The sequence below is a fragment of the Bos mutus genome, chromosome 12 (genome assembly GCF_027580195.1).
Source record: "Bos mutus isolate GX-2022 chromosome 12, NWIPB_WYAK_1.1, whole genome shotgun sequence".
NCBI lineage: Eukaryota > Metazoa > Chordata > Mammalia > Artiodactyla > Bovidae > Bos > Bos mutus.
This window is the reverse complement of record NC_091628.1, coordinates 71228406-71242514: the sequence shown is the minus strand read 5'-3', so window position 1 is coordinate 71242514 and position 14109 is coordinate 71228406.

The following is a 14109-nucleotide window of genomic DNA, read 5'->3' as shown; positions in this document are numbered from 1 at the left end:
GCTTTTCAAAACCCTTTGAATTGTGAGGGACTTGATACCTTAATAATACTGGCTCTTCCACTTCACTGCCTGTTGTATTTCTCCATTTATTTAAATCTTTAACTTTTTGAAAGCAATGTTTGTTTTCACGTGCAGATCTTGTACATCTCTGGCCATTTTTCTCCCGAACTGTTTCGTATTTCCTTCTGCTACTGTGAGAGTAGTGCTTTTTATATTTCATTTTCTGATACAAAAATACCACTGGTTTTTTTAATCTGGGCCTTGAATCTTATAACTTTGATAAATTTCTTATAAGTTATGGTAGGTTCATTTTGCAGCTTCTATGAGATTTTTGACAAAGACAGTTTTAGTACCAGCAAGTAAAGATTTTTCCTTCCGCTCTAATCTAGGCATCTTTTTTTCTTTGTCTTCTTTTACTGGCCAGAACCCCCAGCACAATGTTGAAGAGAAGCTAGGAGACAATATTGTCGTCTTATTCTTGATTTTAGGGGGCAAGCTCTCAATCTTTTTCCGTGTTGGCTACGGTGGCGGGTTAGGCACTAACTCAGGTCCAGCTCTTTGTGACCACACGCTCTGTAGTCTGCAAGGCTCCTCCGTCCATGGCTTCTCCAAGCAAGAATACCGAAGTAGGCTGCCATTTCCTTCTCCAGGGATTCTTCCTGACCCAGGGATCGAACCCATTCTGTTGGATTCTAGATCCATTCTCTTCGACCTGTTTTTATTGTTTGCTGGTTTCTCTTGGTCTCCCTCTGTGAGTCATTTTTTGATTGCGTCTCTCTCTCTGCTTCCTGAAGCCACAGGAAGACGTGCGTTATGTAAGACTTCTTTGTGTGTTTGCTGTACTCTCTCCATCTCAAATGACATGCCCTGCAATTCTGAAAATTTTATTAATTTTTGAAGCATTCTTCTCTCTACTCTCTCTGTCCTCTCTTTCTGGAGCTCCCGTTAGAAGACACATCTCCATCACCCTCTGACTTTGTACAATTTTTTCCTTTCATTCTCTATCCTCCCACCTTCTTTTTAGGCTCTGATTTCTTGAAGAGTGTCCCATATTTATCTTGCACTTCTTCTATTGTTTTTTCAGGAATCATATTTCTAAATTCCAAGATTTACACTGTTCTCTGAGTTTCCATGTATATATGTATTGTTGTTTTTCGGTCGCCGAGTCGTGTCCGGCCCTTTGTGACCCCATGGACTGCAGCATATCAGGCTTCCCTGTCCTTTAGTGTCTCCCAGAGCTTGCTCAAACTCATGTCCATCGAGTCAGTGATGTCATCCAACCATCTCATCCTGTGTCGTCCCCTTCTTCTCCTGCCCTCAGTCTTTCCTAGCATCAGGGTCTTTTCCAGTGAGTCGGCTCTTTGAATCAGGTGGTCAAAGTATTGGAGCTTCAGCTGCAGCATCAGTCTCTCCAATGAATATTCAGGGTTGAATTCTTTTAGGATTGACTGGTTTGATTTTCTTGCTGTCCAAGGGACTCTCAAGAGTCTTCTCCAGCACCACAATTCGAAAGCATCAGTTCTTGAAATGCTGATTTTTTTTCATGCATATCTTCTTTGTGATTTTTTAAAAATACTTTTTATTTGCCCTCAATAGCTTCTGTTCTTTCTGAATCCCCTATGCATGTTAGTTTTGGACTCAGTCTTTCCTGCTGGAGGTTTTCCACAAAAGTCTAGTCATCTTTTTTGTCTGTTAATATTTAACAGTGAGTCCTCAAACCATTGCCTGGAAGCTTTGGGGGTCGCTATGTGATAGCTGACAGGCTTTATTATAGCCTGAAACTTGAGTTTCATTGCAGGAATATCCAAATATCAGTTATCTGTAGTTTTCCTGCTTCTGGAAACCTTTCATTTTTCTAGAGAAGTACTCACAATTGCCTACAAAGAGTCTTAAAACAGGCCAGCGGAAGGGATCACGGGACTCACAGCTCAACGCGTGAACTTTGTGCTCCAAGCTCAGTGTTCAGTAACAGTGTCACTTGATGCTGGAAGAAATACCCCAAGGTAAAATGAAGAAATAATAAATTAATTACTAGCAAATGAAAACTACTTTATAAAAAATCAAAGTCCCACATAAAAATCAGTATTGAACATGAAGGTGTGGCAGCAAAATCTGATTCCAATAGCAGACACACTTGCCTTTAGTAATACAGTATAGTCATTTAAGAATGTCATTAAAATATTGCTTTGTTCCTTCAGCTGACATCTATTACTTTTTTCAATCAACTACAGAGTTGTTAGCACATAAAATATTTTAAGTTGAACCTAACTCCTTAATAAACAAAGCAATGAAGTATTTCTTTGGGGGAAGTCTGCTGGGGGACGTTCCTGAGACACTAGGGCTCCGTGAACCAGGCAGGTTCCTCAGGCAACAGACCAAGTCGCTCCTCTGAGCATCACCTCCCGTCTGCAGAGGCAGTACATCCTCCTTAAGGCCTTTTTTTAAAAGTCTTTATTGAACTTGTTACAATATTGCTTCTGGGTTTTTTTGGTCAAATTTTTTATTGGAGGATACTTGCTTTACAATATTGTGCTGATTTCTGCCGTACATCAACATGAATACCCATAGGCATATATGTCCCCTCCCTCTTGGAGCCCCCTCCCACCTCCCACCCCATGCCACCCCTCGCGGTCCCCACAGAGCACTGGGTCGAGCTCCCTGAGTCACACAGCGCATTAACACCAGCCATCTGTTTTACACAGGGTAATGCAAATGTTTCCATGCCACTCTCGATTCTTCCCGCTCACTCCTTCTCCCGTGGTGTCCCCAAATTTGCTCTTTATGTCTGCATCTCCACTGCTGCCCGACAGAGAACAGGCTTCTGTCTTATGTGTTGCTTTGTTGGCCACGAGGCACGTGGGATCTTGGCTCCCTGGCCAGGAATCAAACCTGCAACCCTTGCATTGGAAGGCGAAGGCTTATCCACTGAACCCGCCAGGGAAGTCCCCTTAAGGCCTCTATTTATTCTAACATTTTAGGAATCTGGTTCTCTATCACTACAGACAACTCCTAAGTGGTACAATGAATATGGGGTATTAACTTGGCCATTTTTCCATCAGGGAGAGGAAAGAGGAATGCTGGGATTCCCAACTTGTCTCTGAATGAGCCATTCCACATGGGTCCTAGAAGAGGAAGCCAAGACAGATCCAGGAGTGTGTCAAACAGCTAAGAACCAGGATGTAAAATCTGTTCCAATCCCCACATCACATGTGGCCTGTCTCTCTAGAACAAAGAGAGCAAAGCACGGTGTTCACCCCAGAACACCCCCACGCCTTGAGAACATGGCCACTAACCTGGGGTCCACCGAGCTCTCCTGGGGTCCGGTGAGCTACTCTGAGCTACCCTGAGGTCTGCCAAGCTACCCTGGGGTCCAAATACCCCATGAAGAGAACTCAGAATGTCCGCTGAACTTGGACAGAAAACTAGTCACCTTTATTTCTATTACTCTTTAACTGAAAGCCAGCATCTCAGTAGCCCACACGCCACGGGAGCAGTAACGTTCCCGACAACTTTCTTACCAACGGAAATAATCAGTATGTTCATGTCACAGTATGCTTGTTGCAAATATTACATTTCAAAATATCATTTATGCTCCCAGCCACTTTGAAATTGCAGTCGCTTTTGGATCTGCCACAGAACTTGTTACTTAGTGCATTATGGAGGAAAATTATTACTATATCACACAATATTTTTAAAATATATTCTGATATTTGCATTTCAATACGAGTTGTTTCCCTGGCAATCTTAAATCTTAGTTTTAACCTTTTATCATGGAGGGCTTGGAACATACATAAAAGTAAATGACATGCGGAAGCTCACATACCCATCACCCCGTTTAGCCCCGGACCCTTTCCATTGCTGCGCTGCCTGCAGTGAACCCAGACATTATGTAACTTCATCTGTGAGTATTTCAGCTTGTACTTCTGAAATAGAAGATATTCTTCTTCAAGTATAATCATAATACCATGCTTGCACTGGAGAAAACCAACACGTCCTTAAGTTCGTCAGATATCCCATCAGTGTTCAAATCGTCAAGCATCCATAAGCGTTAGCTTTTAAATTTATTTTTTCAATTAGAATTCAAATAGGTTCATACTTTTAATTAGTTGGTATGTCTCTTAAGCCTCTTAATTTCTAGATTCTGCCTCAACTCTTCTCTCTTCTTACAACTGATTACTTGAAGTTAAAAAAAGTGGAGAGATTTTTTTATCCTGCAGTTTCTCCGTTGGAAAGATCCTCTGGAGGAGGAAATGGCAGCCCACTCCAGCATCCTTGCCTGGGAAATCCCATAGACAGAGGAGCCTGGCGGACTGCAGTCCGGGGGGTTGCACAGAGTTGGACACGGTTAGGAGAAGAAACACAACAATAACCCCCCTGAGTTAGGCCCCCAGACCCAGCGCGTTCCTCGGGGCTCCTGTGCAGCAGGGCTGCCCGTGGGGAGCTTAAATGTCTTAAATACCCTGTCTCACATACTCCATGGCCCTCGGTGCATCTCCCCCGCATCCCACCGACGTGTCTCGCGTCCCTCCTGCCCCGCGGGTCTCACTGAGGGGGCCGGGTGGGTGGCTGGGAGCATCTCGGTCGTCAGGTGTGAGCTGGGATGTGAGCGTCCCCGTGTGTTAGCGGTGTGCTCTGAGCCCTCATTTCCTATTTGTAAACACATGTGGCAGCACCTGGAGGAAGCCCCTTGGTGGGCTGTAGGCGCTAGGCCCTGGGTCAGTCGCCTCCTTGGAGGGTAAACCTTACTCTCTCTCTGTCCGAGGTCACAGCAGCCCCTCCACGTGGTTCTAGGTCACTTCCTCCCAGCCTGGTCACTCTGGACAGCAGTGGCGAAAGCCACACTGGCGAGTCAGCCCAGCCTGGGTCCAGATGCCAGGGCTGTATGGTTTTCGGCTCTAAAGAGGGCAGCAGATTCTTCGACAGGACAAGGCAGTGAGGGGAAGAACGGCAGTGTCCGGCGCCTGCCGGGGCTTTAGGGAAGGCTGTGGTTACCACTGTGGTTGCTCCTCCCCAAGTCCCCGGTATGGTGTCCAGCCCCTCCCAGGGGCCTGCCCTCTCCCCTCTGGGGCGGGTGGTGGTGTCTGCTCCCTGCCCACCTCCCACCTGGATCCTCAGGGCTGACAGTGGCCCTCATCTCAGCACACGGGGATGTTTGGGCACCGTGAGCTCCTCTCTGCAGCCTTCTAGCTGCCAGCGCCTCTTCCCTCCAGAACGCTGCCCTCTCTCCACTTCTCGGCTTCTAGGGACCCCACTGCTATCTCTGCTCCGAGACCCCGTTGCCCCGGTGACAGCTTCGTCCTGTTCCCTCTTCTCAGGACCTCCCTTCCCTTGACCTTCCCATCAACTGTGTGGTGTGGATAACCACTCTGACCCCAACTCACGTGTCCCCACCAGAGCTGCACACGATACTCCCCGAGTGACCCTACATCCCCCGCGTCTGACTGCATGTAGATTGGAGATGCTTTGTGTGTTTGAGATGCTTTAGGGGGGCACCCAGCAGTGCCCCCATCTTCTTTTCTTCTGCCCCTCAGATATTCCCTACTTTATGTGAAATAAACTGGCAGATTTTCAACCCGGATTCATCTTTCACAGTCCCTGCCTTGGCTGATGGTAAACTCTCTGCATTGCCGACCCTGCTTCAACACAGACAATTCCTCTTCCGCCTTTAAGATTTAGTGCTCGCCCTCCGTTCTCAGGTGAGCAAGGCCTTCTTGGGGCTGGAGGGAGGAACCAGGAAGGCAGGATTCTGTTAGGTTTCATCTCTGGCCAGAACCAGCTCCGGCTGCAAACACACACACACTGCGTGATGATGACCACAAACAGGAAGTCATCTTCACTGCGGCCAGAAGTGATGCTGAGGGCGGCAACCGAGTCCCGAGCCTCCGCTCTCATCTGCCCTTCCCACGCCTCCTCGGGCTGCGGTCCTGGCATTTCTGGATCTTCATCTCTGTCGCGGAGGGCACACCCCTGGCCTGTATTCCAGTCCCGGCACAGATGTTGCCGGCACTGAAATAAGCTGAGGTCTGAGCTCCTCTGGGGTCCCGCCCATGGGAAGCAGAAGGGAGCATGGCCACTTCACAGAATTAGAGACTAGAAAGAGCTTTTGATTTTGGAAGAACAATTTTTTTAATGGATTTATATGCATAACATCCATTTGCAGTTGGTGATGGTGGAGTCAGTGACTAATAAAAATGTCATTTCCTGTGATTTTTATAAATTACAATAAATATGCAGTAATCACCCACATTAGCTGCTGAAATGCAGGCAGCCATCTGGAGGGGAGACCAGGGACCGCATTGAAGCCTCAAGAGGTAGACCCCACAGGTGCAAATTGACACCTAGGAAAACAGTAGTTAATACACGCTAGAATTTGGAGAAGGGGAAAGTGTTAAAATAAATGTATGTCAAGCAGACAAATTTGGACTTCTCCATGAGAATCTGTCATGTCAAACAGGAAATAGCTATAAATTACTTGTAATAGTAAAAATCTTGTCATTTATAACCTTTAAAGCAACGGGCTCATTTAACACATCAACTCATAGATGATAATCTAGGACAGTCAGCCTGGGTATTTATTTCAGTTTTACTGTGTAGAAACCAGAGCAAACCATGCATGATCCACAAAAGACCCCCAACATTCCATCAGCTCCAAGAGCCACAGAACCGGAGAGCCACGGCTCCGGGCCCAGGGAGAGGAATGTGTCAAGATATGAAAACCCTTTGATCCTACCAAGAAAATTAAGACGTGATTAGAAACGTCATGGTTTGGGTCGTCCCATAATGAATAATTCCAAATAAATCCCACCATTATTCTGTTTATTTGTTTTACTAAGAGCTATTTGAAGTCGTTGGAGCTGAAAGTATGTTTCAACATGCCAAGCGCATTTACAGTATCTTGTAATCATCTTGCTAACCAGTTCACAGGCAAACAGTGATTGGAGTTCTGTGTTTATTTCAGATACCTCGGTGTGTCCTACCCGCAGATAAGAATCCGGCTCAGAGACCTTTCTGAAGGGGCTGCAACACCCCCGGGAAATTGTCCCAGGAGTGTGACTCGGGAAGACGAGTACATGAAGCATCTTCTGCTTTACTGGAAGAGTCAGTGGCAACTAGGTACTTATGACAGCGGTGCCTCGTGAAGCTTGCATGCGCTGCATATATATTTGACGTCAGTTGATTCAGGGTGGGGGCAGGTTCTGGAGAGAAGGAGTAAGGGCAGAGGACACAGCCACACACCAAGCTAACCACTCACTTTTTCCACCCAGAGTGGAGTTGGGCTCAGAGACACATTCACAGCTCTGTTGTCATCCTGAGCTCAGACGAAAAACCAAGCTCGTCTTGGTTCACAGAGACAGCAACCCAAGCTTGTAGTACCTGCAGCTTCTACGCCCTTCTCCCTGGCACCCCCACCCTCCTCCGCATTTGCTCCCTTACCTGCGAGGCACATGTCTGTGGGGTACAGACACACACACCCCGCTCAGCCCAGAAGGGTGCAGCCACATTGAGAATCCCTTGGTCTGTTGTTTGGGTAACTTCCCCACTGTTTTCCTCGTCCACATTCTGCCAAGGTCCACTGTTGCGGGGTGGGAGGAGGGGTGAAGATTTGCCACTGTCCAAATACAGGAACGCAGGCAAATTTAAGAAAAAAAAACTGAATTTCATCTTAAAAAAGAAGTTAAATTTTGAAAATTAGCTTCAACCGATACACAGTTTAACAGATTCCTTGCATTATATTGGTCATCTTAGATATAGTGGTCTCTGAGTTTAGTCCTGTTTTCATAATAATGGCTAATTCTGTAGCTGGAATGGTTGCCAGTGAGGGGAGAAGGGCGGTGAGGACAGGCGGAGCACGCAGGCAGAGTGTAGGCCCTCTTCTCTCGCCTTGGTGAACACTCTGTAATTCGGGGGGGAAAGCAGACCCTGGGGAACAACCTCTCCGGATGAAGTCTTCAGAACCAAACCCCAGCCAGTAATGACACTGACCTCAGTCCACCACTCTACTTTGGCAGGACATGTCCATGTGGGCAGCGACACACTGATTTTGGCAGGGAATCTTGATGCACCAAATAAACCGAAGAACTGGGGTTCTTTCCGAAGTCTAGGTAATGTTTCCAGAAATGCCAGCCACTTACATCTTTAGCCTCAATGGCTAGAGTATTACTGATGAAAGAATACTTGTCTTTTCTCTCTCTCTTTTGTTTTTTGGTGAATTGAAGGGATAACTGTGTTGATGCTACATTTTTTAACCACATAACTGTAGAGTAGCTGCTGCCTTTGTTGACTACATGTTAACACATCTGTTCATTTTAGCAGAGTTAATTTCTATAGAATAACGAATACTTGTTTAAACATTTTGGGCAAAATGGTGCACATTCATGAATCACTGACAGCTGCGCACACTGCGTTTTCTTGGTTCTAAGACACACATTTTGTTCCATCATCTTCGGAATCTAAGTACACCGTTACCCTCGGTGACAGCTCACAGCTCTAAGTGGCAGAGTTTTCCATGCGTAGTGGCACGTGAGATAAAGACGCGTCTCACTGTCAGAGGCATCTCAGGCTGGTGGAAAAGAAAAAGTGCGCGCGTGTGTTCATAACCTGTGGATAATTTCTTGTCCACGTGGTCTGGGCTGAAGAGAAGTCACATCAAGGATCGTCTAGTCTTCCATGATACTTCCTTACAGAGGGATTACAAGTTTCACACCCAAACTTCAGCATGGCTCTCTTTATTCTAGAGAGTCTTGTATTTAAAATAGCTGGTTCTCACTAGATCACAATACGCATTTGACAGAGGAGTCCTATTGCCTTGGACCAGAGGTGGCCCAACGCGTCTGCAAAGGCTCCTGATGAAAACTCTAGAAGACTCTCAAAGGATGAAGGAAGGGGACCAGTTTTCCGATTGGTACCCAAGCAGATGCTTGACGATGAGTCAAAACGGAAAAATCAAAGTTAGTGCCACTGAATGGGATTTAGTGAATATTCTAGGTTTCAAGATGAGCCCACAAATGTGTATCAGAATACTCAGCTCCACTTGTGCGCGCTTCCTGGAACCTTTACAAGGCAATTACCATAATGCAGGAAAATCACTCCCGCCGAGCCCACAGCGTGCGGGGCGACAGCTCCAGCCTGAAGTCTTTCTGCACCTTTTCCCAGAGCAAGTCTTCGGGAGGCCTGGGACCCAGTGTGAAACATCAGGTCAGTTCGAGGTGGTGTAGGGACCGTAGAGAGAAGAGAAGGAGTTTGTTTCGATTGTTAAACTTTTCAATGACAAGGATTCCAGACAGGAACAGCTGACACATGGCCTCTGTGCTCCAGCACCGACTGTGTGCACGAGCCTGCTGGCCGGAGACACAGTCCCCTGGGCACACGGGGAGGGTCCACCTTTACGTGTTTCTGGCGAGGTTGATGCTGCTCTGCGTGCAGCCCTCTGCTCTCCCCACGTCTCACTCTTCCTGGGAGCATTACCTCAGCGTCCTCTACGTCCGATTTAAAGGGAATTACCTATGACTTCAATTATGTGTCCCTTATCAGCTGATGTTACACTACACGGATTTGCATTGAAAGGCCACAAAGAAAGAGCAAGTCATGGCAGCCAGCCAAATAAAAGAGTAATGTTCTGGTGAATTTAGCCTAAATAATTTACTGCTATATAAAAGTGGAAAAGTGGAAGGTGAACCCTTTGACCAATAAATCTCTCCTGCCCGTGAAACCCTTATCTGGTTGCCTCCAACATATTCTGCACGAGGAAGCCATCACCATTGGCTCTGGTTCGTTATTTGTAAACCTTGATCTTCTGCACTCGGTGTCCTAAATATGGATAATTAGCATCAGTTTATCACGCTTCTGCATATTTCCTCTTCTCTCCAAACATGCATGCTTCTATTGGCTGCCGTTCTCGCACAGAAGATTATGGAGACAGATTGCAGAGAATGAATGTGCTCAACGAGATTAGGAAGGAATAGAAATAGCAACTTGGCCAATAAATTCCTCGTGAGAGCCTTATCATGCAATTACACGTTGCCTCGCGCCACACTCTCCCAGCCTCTTAATCCAACGCCCCACCAAGAATAAAATTTCACTAATTTCTGAATTACTGCGTAGCCTCCCGACTCGTTCCCGAGGACGGTTCGGAGGAGAAACGCTGCCGAAAACTACACATCCAACTTTCCAATAAAACGTGAAAGTTGAAACGTCAGGAAGAGCGGAACGGACTCGGGGAGGCTCAGCGGCTACAAAGGGCTGTGCCAGCCCTCAGCCCAGAGACACCGTCTCTTCCCTCCTGGATCACTTAGGGGGCTCAGGATGGGAGGGAGGGGAGGATTATCTGCTCTTAGACGATACAGCGTGTTTGAAAACCGGACAAAGCTTTGCTAGTTTTCTCCTGGTCGCTGATCACATCGTGGCCCGTGAGTCCCCGGCAGTCACTCGGCCCCTCTGAGAACAGCTCACACGGCCTGTTTCACCATTGGCCCCTCTTCCCGGTCCTCGCTGACACATTGTAGCTTCTTACGCCCCTTGACAAGTTGCCATATATGAATGGGAGCGTTCTTGCCCCTCCGTGTCTCCTAAGAGTGCAACAAGGGCCGTCCCAGGAGCTCACTCGCCCCTCCACCTGTTCACACATCCGCTGGGCTTCATGGTCCGTTAGGTGCTTAGGGAGGCCTGTCAGGCCCCCCAACACACCAGGGACCATCTCTCACCCAGAGCCGCAGTCAGGCGGTGGGATACACCCACACAAACAAGGCGCGGCGGCAGGGGGAAACACCGCAGCAAATCCAGATGGAATCCTAAACGATGCGCGCGCCCTTGCAGACTGTGGGCGGAAGAATTCTGAGCTGAAGCCCTCCCCAGCAAGTGTGAGGCTGCGTGCACTGTGCCTGCCCAGGTGACGTCTGCAAGGGCCTCGGCGGGATGGGGAGAAAGGACCCCGTGTTCCGGAGCTCCCCCTTCCAGGCTTAGAGTCCAGAGGCTTGAGTGGACGGTGTTCAGGCAAGGAGTGTTTCTGGGAGCTGGCCGCATCCTAATGCAGAGCCATGCAGTAACCACAGAGAGCCGAGGCCTGTCCGGCCAGCTGACCGGACGGACGCTGCGGGTGCGGACGCTGAGGAGCGCGGGTTGGCCTCACGCTCGCTGCCCAGCTACTCGCTGCCCAGGCGTTCCTTTCTCGGAGAGAGCCGGCCGGGTACCTTGTGGGGAGAGAGGGACCAGGCGTCTGGGCCGGCCTAGGGGAGGCCTCTTCTGAGGCGCTGGTCTCTCAGGAGGCCCAGTTGCTCGGAGGACAGGGGTTGCCCCAGAGCCTCGAACACAGCCACCGTGGCAGCCCCAGCTGCAGGCTGCCCGGTTCGAGGTCTACCATCTGCCCGGAAATAAACAGAACCATCTTCCCTGCGCCGATGTCGGAGCAGTTCTGCCTCCCTGAACCCTCCTCCCTTGCAGAGCCCCACAAGTCCCACCCCAGGGACTGGGGGTCCCGCTGGGCAGATCGAGGGGCCTGGAGAAGAAGCAGGCCGGGGTGTTGATTTTGTTTCCTGTTGGGTAGGGCCCCATCCAGGGCCCCCGCTCCAGCCAAGAGCCCATAGATGCCAGGCCGACCCAGGAGCAGTTGGGGTTGGGGTACCGAGCTGGGGAACCTCCAGGCCCCGGAGTGAAATCAGAGGCGCAGTTATTAATAACCGCCTGCGCTCCCCTGGCTCATGTTTCCTGAGTCGGTGAGCTAAGTTGGGGGGCAGGGATGGGAGGGAGGACGTTTGCCATTAATCTGGGAACAAACGGCCAACCTGGGTGACTGGGATTTTCGCCTTTCTTTTCTCCCTGCTCTCAGTATGGGGAAGCGGAGCCCGCGGGGCGATTGTGCGGCGTCTGCTGGAATTTGGCAGCGCGGAGGCTTGGAGAGCAGCCCCATGCTGGCTCCTATTCAGCCGGCCGGTTCTCCTCGAGCTTTGGAAGTTTCACTCAGCCGTGCACTCAATGGCTTCACAAAGCTGATTACAAGCTTCAGCGCATTCCTGAAGGAGCCAAAAGCGACGCAGGTGCAAACGAGCCGAGGGAGCCCCTTATCCCAGTGACAGAATGGGACAAGCTGGGAAAGGCTTGGACCACACAAATCCAAGCGCACCAGGCAGCAGAAAGCCTGCCTTGGGAACCAGGGGTCATTATCCGCCCTATTCAGCAGGGCCTGGGGACCCTGGGGGCCCGGGAGGCCGGCCTGCGAGGGCGTGCTGGCGGCCGTGGGGGCCCCGCCGGGCCTGTAGCCAGGCGAGAGACGCGGGCCGCCCGTGGGCCTGTGCATCTGCACCGACGGCGCCAGCGAAGTCGGGGCGCGGACAGGCCTGGGGCAGCCCCAGTAGGGACACAGGACGCAGCCTGGTGTGCGGACGGCTGCAACCTCTGTTCACCCCCTGTCCGGACTGCCTGCCCTTCCCCTGTCCCAGCCCGGCGCCACGGGTCCCTGCGCCCCCCGCCCCAGGCCACTGTCCCTGGGCCCCAAGGGTCACTCTGCGCCCTTTCTCCCCCAGCCCGCCTTCCCCATCAATCCTCGCGTCCGCCGGTCCCGCGTAGGGCAACCCCGACACCGTCAGGTGGGAGGGACCGTGTCAGAGCCCCCATCGCCGGGCCGCCCCGTCGGACGAGCTCCTCGTGGCGAGGACGCCTGCGCTGCGAGTCTGACTCCGCCGGGAGGAGGAGGGCCCGCCCTCTGGGGCGCGGAGGATGAGTGACGTCCCGGCTGGGCGCAAGGACACAAAACCAGGGCCGCGGGTGGCGAGAGGAAAGGGGCGCGCGGCGGGGAGCGCGCGGGAAAGGAGAGCCCGCGAGGGGGGCGGTGAACGCGGGCGGAGCTGGAGGCCCTGGGGAACCGCGCGGCGTCCGGGAGAGCGCAGCCCTGTATTCCCTGCGTGGGGAAGGGGCCCTGTCGTGCGCGCCCCCTCGCCCCGCGACCGCGTCCTTCTACCCGTCGGCAGCGCGCTGGACCCGGCTGCGCCCGAGGGTCCCTGCGGGCAGGGCGCGCGCGCTGACGCTCTTTTGTCTGATAACTAATTTGAGTTAATGCGATCTTTATGTAAAGCTAACAGCGGATAATTGTCTATTTTCTCGCCAACAATCTCCATCACAATCACTTATCTGGAAACCTGCGGCTGGATTAATCGTTATATTCCCGAGATGAGCGTCGCTGCCATGCGCAGCGAACGCGGGTGGGGACGGGGAAGCGCCTCCTCCGCGCCTGCGGGACCTCGAGTCGGCCATCGGGCTACTGCCTGGGGCCCAGGCTGCCCGGGCTTCGGTGCCCACGGGTGCGGCCGGAGGGCACCTGCCACAGAACTTGCTCTGCTCGGGTGGGCGGTGCGGGGGGGCAGAGGAAGGGCGGGGGCAGGCGAGAGGGCCGCCCGCAGGGACCCCGCCCATCCGGACGCGGCCTCGGGGTCCGCGCGGCCCGGGCGCGCTCAGCGCCAGAATCGCGCCTTTTGACCTGGCAGAACCCGTGCTCTCGGCCTTCGCTGTTTTCAGCAGGAAAGGTTCTCCCTCCTGGTCTGGGTTCCTCCAGCTTCGTCCCCTGCCCCACCCACTCCGTCCGAATTAAGTCCCTCCCCCAGGCCCCCTCCTCCAGGATGCCCATCTCTGCAAAGCACAGGCAGCGTCTAGGGCCCGGAGATGGCAATCCCCCGGAGAGGAGGTGCGGAGACCCGCCCCAGCTCTGCCGCCCCCGCGCTCCCCGGTGGGGGTGAACCTCGGCGGCAGAGGCATCTGAGGCCTGGGCGTGGGGTGGGGCGGGGGGAGGCACTTGGGTGGCCAGGATTTTGTCTTTGAGCTGAAATCAAAACGTCAGTTCGGATGAAACTCCGACGGGGAAGGAGGCGCTCCGCGCCTGGGTGTGCTGTGCGCGGTGTCTTGTAGACGGTGGACTTCTGAAGGAGGGGCTGGTGTGGCCCGTCGATTGGAAGCAAACCATTCGATTCCCCAACTCCGATGGGCTGGCCTAGGGACCTCCGCAACTCTTCAAAACGGTGCTTCCGGGAGAGAGCAAATTCTGTCTCAATTGGTGAAGGTTTTTGGCCACATAGCCTGGAACTGGTTCCCTTCGGACAGCGTAACTCTTAGTTAAACTTCGGGAGT